Source organism: Neofelis nebulosa, chromosome 1 (assembly GCF_028018385.1).
Source record: "Neofelis nebulosa isolate mNeoNeb1 chromosome 1, mNeoNeb1.pri, whole genome shotgun sequence".
Taxonomy (NCBI): Eukaryota; Metazoa; Chordata; class Mammalia; order Carnivora; family Felidae; genus Neofelis; species Neofelis nebulosa.
Genome location: NC_080782.1, coordinates 157922553 through 157931453, shown reverse-complemented (window position 1 = coordinate 157931453; position 8901 = coordinate 157922553). Strand labels below are relative to the sequence as shown.

The window sequence follows — 8901 nt, the reverse complement described above, 5'->3', positions numbered from 1 at the left end:
TGGGTTAAAGCCAGGGGATTCCGGGTCTTTATATATAGTGAGAACTGTGGTAGAACATCTGAAGGTGATGTGGGTTTAAGCCAAGGGGATCCCAGATTTCTACACACAGAAAAACAGCTGTGGCCAAAGTGGGTACAGGCCTTTGTGGTACTTGTACTGTCTATGCAGATAATGTACTGGTAGGGCAGCTAAAGCTCAAGTGTGTGCAAGCCAGGGGGTGCCCTGGTCTCTATATCAGAGCACTTCAAATTGATATTGTTGTATCCTTTGGGTAAATAACTAGTAGTGCAATGCTGGATCATAGGTAGTTCTATTTTTAACTTTTTGAGGAAACCCCATACTTTTTTCCAGAGTGGCTACACTAGTTTTCATTCCCACCAACAGTATAAGAGGGTTCCCCTTTCTCTGCATCTTCCCCACACCTGTTATTTCCTGTGTTGTTAATTTTATGCATTCTCACAGGTGTGTGGTGACATTTAATCATTGATTTGTATTTCCCTGATGATTAGTGATATTGGACATCTTTTCATGTGTCTGTTGGCCATCTGTATGTATTTGTAAAAATGTCTACTCATGTTTTCTGCTCATTTTTCACCTGGATTATTTGTTTATTTATTATTTATTTGTTTAATATGAGAGAGACAGAGAGGGAGGGAGGGAGGGAGAGAGAGAGAGAGAGAGAGAGACCATGGGAGGGGGAGGGGAGAGAGAGAGAGAGAGTGGATCCCAAGCAGGCTCCATGATTACAGTTTAGAGCCCAATATGAGGCTTGATCTCATGAACCATAAGTAATGACCTGAGTGGAAATCAAGATTCAGATGCTTAACCAGCTGATCCACCCAGGCAACCTTTAATGCTTCCCATTTTCAACCTGTAAATACTTGTTATTGACAAATAGCATTCAACAGTCTGTCAAGTATGCTCAAGATATGTTATATAATACAGTATACCTGTTCACAGGAGGGGGCGTGATTAGGAAATAACTTATGGGAACTTATTGATATAATCACACAAGACAAGCACAAAGCGCCACCCGTGCCTCTGAAAACATTGGACCATGCACCCTTTAAAAAAGTTTTTGTTCCTTCATTATTAGAAATATTCCTCCAGCAGTCAAGCATTCCTGTGTACGTGATATCAGTTTCTTTGTGCTCTGAATGCATCATCATTCAGCGACAAACCTGTCAAATGGATAAGATATCAACCCAGCAACCAATGTACAGAATGTGGAATAATCTAACTGATGAAGATGTGTGTATTCTTAGGATCTGTGATCATTCCCTTTGTAGTGTCATAGATACCAAAGTAGGCTGCTTGGTAGATGACAATACCTTGAACAGATACATTAAAGCCTTGGTACATACCCTCCATCCCATCAGATTTATAGATCTTAACCAGGCAGTCACCAAGGCCTCTGGATTCCCTTTCAGCTCCAATTTTGCCCACATCAATTTCTAGAGGGGAACATACAATATCAAGAGGATACACAAAACACAAGGGTATGGCTCCAGCGACACCAACTGATGACAGATTCACTGCAAAGTAGCACCAAACTGGTTTTCTTGTCCACACTACCCAGGAAGATCTGCTTGTATTTATCTTTGAAGGCAAAGTTGAATGCCTGGGTGGGTAAGTATCTTATGACATTGACCAGGTTATCACAACAGAAAGACAAGAATCTCTGCTTCCTGGGGATATGAACCACACAATTTATAATATGCTGTATTGCTTATCATATAATTTCATTCATATATGAAATTTAAGAAACAAAGCAGATGAACATAGGGGGATGGAAGCAAGAATAAGATAAAAACAGAGAGGGAAACAAACTTTAAATGACTTTTAAATAAGGATAACACACTGAGAGTTGCTGTTGGGGTGTTCAGCGGGGGATGGACTAAATAGAAAATTGACATTAAGGAGCACACTTGTTGGGATGAGCACTGGGTGTTATATGGAATTGATGAATTACTAAATTATATTTCTGAAATCATTTTTACACTATATGTTAGCTACTTGGATTTAAATTTTAAAAAATTAAGAATAAGAAGCAAGAAAAATCTCAAATAAATAACTTCACCTTACATGTAAAGGAGCTAGGAAGGGAAGAATATATAAAAACATCGAACCAGCAGGAGGAAGGAAATAATAAAGAATAGAGTATAAATAAAAGATATAGATACAAGAAAAAATAGAACAGATAGCTCAGTGAAACCAGAAGCTTGTTCTTTGGAGTGGTCAACAAGATTGCTAAACCTCTATCCAGACTCATAAAAGAGAGAGAGAGAGAGAGAAACAGAGAGACAGAAAGACAGATACAGAGACAGAGGATTCAAATGAACAAAATCACTAATAAAAAAGGAGAAATAGCAACCAACACCACAGAAAAATGAACAATTGTAAGAGAATATTATGAACGAGTATATGCCAACAAATTAGACAAACTAGAAGAAATGTATAAATTTCTATAATAATATAACCTACCAAAATTAGAAAATTTATATAGACTAATTACCAGCAAGGAGATTGCATCAGTAATCAAATAACTACCAACATCAACAAAAAAAGTCCCAGACAAGATGACTTCAAAGGTGATTTCTATAAAACATTCAAAGAAGGATTAGTGATATCTATAGTAATCAAAACATCCAAAAAATAGAAGGAAAAATTCCAAATTCATTATTTGAGGCCAGTATCACCCTGATTCCAAAACCGGATAAAGACACAACAAAAAGAGAGAACCACAGGTCAATATCAGTAATTAACATGGATGCAAAAATCTTAAAAAAATTATAGCAAACGGAATCAACAATACATTAATAAAATAATTCATCATGATCATTGGGACTTATTTTCAGGACACAAGTATGGATCATTATCCACAAATCAATGTGATACAGTACATCAATGAGATAAAGAATAAAAACCATATGATTATTACAATAAATTCAGAAAAAATTTTTGACAAAGTGCAACATCGATTCAATGTAAAAACCCTTAAGAAAGTAGATTTGGAGGGAACATACCTCAACATAATAAAGGCCACACATGAAAAACTCACAGTGGATATTTTACTCAATGGAGAAAAGCTGAGAGCTTTTCCTCTTCAGTCAGGCACAACACAGGGATGTCCACTCTCACTGCTTTTATTCAACATAGTACTGGAAGTCCCATCCATAGTAAGTAGACAATAACAACAACAACAACAAAAATAAAATAAATCAAATTATAAGGAAGAAGTAAAATTTTCACTATTTGTAGATGGCATAATACTATATATAGAAAACAAAAAGAAAGAAAGAAACCACAGGAACTTACAAATGAATTCAGTAAAGTTGCAGGATACAAGATCAATGTAAAGAAATTCATTGAGGGGCGCCTGGGTGGCTCAGTCGGTTAAGCGTCCGACTTCGGCTCAGGTCATGATCTTGCGGTCTGTGAGTTCAAGCCCCGCGTCAGGTTCTGTGCTGACTGCTCAGAGCCTGGAGCCTGTTTCAGATTCTGTGTCTCCCTCTCTCTGACCCTCCCCCGTTCATGCTCTGTCTCTCTCTGTCTCAAAAATAAATAAACATTAAAAAAAAAGAAATTCATTGAAATTCTACACACAATTAGGTAATAAAAATATAAATTAAGAAAACAATTTCATTCACAATTGCACTCAAAACATGCTTAGGAATAAACCTAACCAAAGAAGTGAAATACTTGTACTCAGAAAACTATAAAACAATGATGAAGGAAATTGAAAAGGACACAAACACCAAAAAATGACACACATTCCATGCTCATGGATTGGAAGAACAAATATTGTTAAAATGTCTATACTACCAAAACCAAATAGCACTCTACTATGTGGCATTAATTATTGCCAAATTATTACACAGTCATTACCAACATTAATCCCCAAGTCTCTTCTGATATTCTCAAACTGAAATTCTGTGTCCATTAATCAATAACTTTCCATTTCCTTTTTCCCCCAGCCCCTGGAAAGGGCATTCTATTTTCTGTCTCTATAAATTGGACTACTCTTCAGATAAGTAGAATTATATAGTATTGTGTGTGTGTGTGTGTGTGTGTGTGTGTGCGCGCGCGCGTGCATGCACGCACTCAATATTCATCTATGCTGTAACGCGTGTCAGAATTTTCTTCCATTATAAGACTGAATAATATTCCTTCCCATGCATATACAACATTTTACTCATTAACTCATTCCATCTATGGACATTTGTGTTGTTTCCACTGCAGTTGTTTATGCAGGTATCTATTTTATGGGATTTTTTATAAAAGATGTTATTTTATTTTGATGAGGTAAACATATACAGCATAAAATATAGTCATTTACACTAAATTTTGCTTGTATTATGTAAAAGAAGTATATGTGTTCTTTTTTAACAGTTTATTTTATTTTTTAGTAATCTCTACATCCAACATGAGACTTGAGCTCACCACCCCAGAGTAAGAGTAACATCCTCCTCCAATTGAGTCACTCAGGTGTCCCAGAGGTGTATGAGTTTTTATAGAATAATTACAATAATTCACATGAATTTCTAGTTATGAAATGCAGTTTCTTACATTATTTCTATTTGTGGTTAAGTATATTATAAAATATGAAATAAATAGATCCTAACTTTTCAAATAATGTGTGGTATCTATACATTTCCTTTATGTATTTTAGGTGAAATAAATTATAGAAACAGTCATTATAATCTTACTGATTATTTAGAGTGTGAATAATGTTTATAGTACTTAATGGAAAATAAAATAATTGTGTCAATTAAATAAAGTGAGTGGTAGATATTTATATTTTCCCAAGATGTGATAATATTTATTTGTTTAATAAATTCCTATTTTTATTTTTGTAGTACACAACTAAAACTATTTGCCACAAATTGGAATGTATATAAACCTACACAAATAGGATTCCAAAGGATAATTTCTAACAAAATTGACCATGGATACAAAGTGTAGTGTAGTAATTTGTGTGGTGTACACAAAGTGTAGTAATTTAAAATGAGGAATCAACTTATCCTTCATTTAAAATATCTACAATGGAATTAAATAGAATAATGAAAACTGAGCATTGACTAGTATGGCAATGTGAAAATTTAATGCTTTAATTTTTTTTTTCATTTTTGCTATGGTTTGACAACATAGAGATTTTTTTTGTCTCTTTTCTGTTTCCATAGTATTTCTCTTACAATGGTGCTAAAACTGTTATACTGTTACTTTAAACCACAAATTCCTCTCTTTTCAATGCTGTTAAAGGCACAAATACATTGTCTACTTTTTCTCATAGAGTAATCATACAATATTTAGGAAGCTGTCTATAATTTTCCCTTCTATATTTTTCTGATCCCTGTTGCCATTAGTGAGTATTAAAATTATAAGTCTTCTTCCCCAGGATACTGGGAAGATTAATCAATGTTTTCTGTAAAAAATAAAATAGGAACCCCGAAGTCATTTATTTGACTATTGATAAATTAGTACAAAAATTTTAATCTGATTAAACTGTGCTTCATTTTATTGCTTCAGATTGTAAGAGAGATAACATAGTAAATTTTATATTTAAAACTGTATAAAGGGTTTTGTATAACTGCAGATTTTCTGGAGTTCAAAATTAAAAATAAAATACTAAATATTAAGATGTTAGTGTGACCTACTCACACAAAAATGATAATTCCCAACAGGCTGGATCTGCATCACCTTTGAGCAGCATTATCCTAAACATCTTTCCTTGTCTGGCAACATCAAACTTGTTCATATTAGTGTCCAGAATAAACTATTAAAGGGCATGGTCTATTGACATCTTTTGCTAAAAATACTTTTTTTTCTAATAATATGCTAGTGCCTCATAAGTATTACTCTTGAGGTGCCAATGATGTTTAATTTTTAAGGATTTTAGAGATTTCAAGAACTTAAATATACTTTCCTCTTCCCTTTCAGAAAGCTGTGGTTCATTAAAATAAGATAATCATTGGGGCGCCTGGGTGGCGCAGTCGGTTAAGCGTCCGACTTCAGCCAGGTCACGATCTCGCGGTCTGTGAGTTCGAGCCCCGCGTCAGGCTCTGGGCTGATGGCTCGGAGCCTGGAGCCTGTTTCCAATTCTGTGTGTCTCCCTCTCTCTCTGCCCCTTCCCCGTTCATGCTCTGTCTCTCTCTGTCCCAAAAATAAATTAAAAAAAAAACGTTGAAAAAAAAAATTTAAAAAAAAAAAAATAAAATAAAATAAAATAAGATAATCATTTACAAGGAAAAGTAAAGTATACATAAATGGTCTTGGAAAGGAACGTGATTTAAAAATATATTAAAGTGTAGATCTATCTGGTTCGGGAATTACTTGTTTAAAATTGCATGGTAAAATTCAGCTTTTTTCTTTTTTTGAACTTATTAGCGTTAGTTTGTTTCTATATATATTATATTTTATAGTTTATATGTTTGTTTCTATCTAAGTAATAAAATATATGATTACAAAAATACAAGCTACAGCAGATTGAATTTATTATGCCAATCACTTTGCAATTTGATTCTATACTGGCTGGCTTTTTATCAATTTGTAGTTTATTTTTTTCTATTTCCAGGAAATCTTTAGCTCTTGGGTTCATTTTTACCACTCTTGTGACCTTGACTTTCCTGTGTAAATATAAGTATCACTTTCCACATTTGTGAGATTAATTCCCTTCACCCGTTTTCCCACCCCTGAACACTTTTCCTTCTGAAAACTACCAATCTGTTCTCTGTATCTATGAGTATGATTTTGCTTTCTTTGTTTGTTTTAGATTCCACTTTATAAGAGAAATCATATGGTGTTGTCTTTCTATGACATTTTAATACAAATAATGATCTGAGGTCTATTTATGTCATCTCAGATGGCAAGATTTTCATCATTTCTTATGTTTAAGTAGTATTCCATTGTGCTTGTGTGTGTCCCATATCTTGCTTATTATGAATAATTTGACAATAAGCATAGGGGTGTACATATATTTTTAGATTGGTGCTTTGTTTTCCTCAGATAAATATGCAGAAGTGGAAGAGCTGGATCATATGGTAGTTCTGAGACAGAACAGGGCAGGGAGAAGGGAATTAACTCCTGTAAAGCCACTGGTCTGAGGCAAGGGTTAAAAGTTTCCTTATATTTAGAGATAAATACCTTCTGGGAAAGATACCAAGTGAGAAATAACAGCTTTCAAGCAGTAATTGTTGTCTGGGCAAAATTAGAAGTGACAATTTAAAGACCACTTTCACAAACATTTCTATTTTCCAGGAGCCATAAACAATGTTGACCATGAAGAAAGGCATCCTGTGATTGTCTTATGTCCACTAACAAGTAACAACTATGAGATAATGACTGTAGGACTGAAGAACACTTCCTGACTCCTTGTCTCTAGCCCTTTGAAAAAGTTCCTTTAAAATACTTACAAACTAACCCTTCCAAGAATTGACATTCCTCTTTCTTTTCCACTCCCTTGTATTCAAGCTATCTCTAATAAACTCCACCCCTTTTATTTCTCTTCAAAGTTCACTTTTTTAAATTTTTATTTATTTTTGAGAGAGAGAGAGAGAGAGAGAGAGAGAGAGAGAATGAGCAGGGGAGGTGCACAGAGAGAGGCACAGAAGATCTGAAGTGAGTTCTGTGCCAACAACCAGAGAGTCTTAATGCAGGGATTGAATTCACAAACCGCAAATCATGACCTAAGCTGAAATCTCTCACTTAACTGAGTCACCCAGGTTTCCCCAGCATTCATTCTATGGCAGTGAGACTCAAGAACCTGGTTCTTGTAGGTTATTGTGCTGGGGTGTGGTTTTTGGAGAGATCACATGTCTGACTCTCCTACTCACCTTGTTACAGTGCTTTTACCCTTTGTTGTAAACTGACATGTTAAGTTAGTTTTTACTGTTTTTTTCCAATGGAAAATTTTCTATATGATACTGTAGATATTGGTGTGTCCATGGAGGAGGTGAGTTCAGGGTCTTCCCATGCTGCCATCTTGGATGGCCTTCCTTATTGATATTGTTTGTATATATTTCTTGAATGTACTTACAATAAAAGAGCTTACTATAAAATAATTGGTTCTTTTACTTTTTTATCCTTTTAAGTAGTTCGTTCATGAGTATTATTGTAATTTCCTCCAATTTATGATGAATTTATCACTCATCATGGAAAAATGGAATAATTGTGTGTATAATCATTAAAATTATATATATATATAATTTATTATATAATACAAATTAAGATACATAAGTAATTAATTAATACATGCATGCACTATTTTTGTGCCAGTACCTACTGGTTTGATTACTACAGCTTCGTAATATAACTTGAAGTCTGGAATTGTGATGCCTCCAGGATTGGTTTTCTTTTACAAGATTGCTTCAGCTATTTGAGATCTTTTATGGATCCTTACATATTTTAGAATTGTTCTAGTCCTGTAAAACTCTTGTTGGTATTTTGATAGGGATTGCATTAAATATGTAGATTGTTCTGGTTAGTATAGAAATTTTAACAATATTTGTTCTTCCAATCAATGAGTATGGAATATCTCCCAGTTCTTTTCATTATCTTGAATTTCTTTCATTGTATTTTATATTTTTTAATGTTTATGTCTGAGAGACAGAAGAGCAGGGGAGGGGCAGAGAGAGAGAGAGAGGGAGAGAGAGAATCTCAAGCAGGCTCCAAGCTCTTCAGCTCAGAGCCTGACAGAGGGCTTGAACCCACAAACTGTCAAGTCATGACTTGAGCTGAAATCAAGAGTCAGATGCTTAGGGCGCCTGGATGACTCAGTTGTTTAAGTGTCTGACTTCAGCTCAAGTCATGATCTCATGGTTCATGAATTCAAGCCCCAAGTTGATCTCTGTCCCGACAGCTCAGAGCCTGGAGCCTGCCTCACATTCCATGTCTCCCTTTCTC

The 8901-nt window shown here is 34.7% G+C and overlaps 1 pseudogene; it reads right to left on the bottom strand.

Annotated features, from left to right (window-relative positions):
- Positions 1-984: 984 nt before the first annotated feature.
- LOC131487982 (ADP/ATP translocase 2-like) lies at positions 985-5758 on the bottom strand (annotated as a pseudogene).
- Between the last annotated feature and the right edge of the window lie 3143 nt (positions 5759-8901).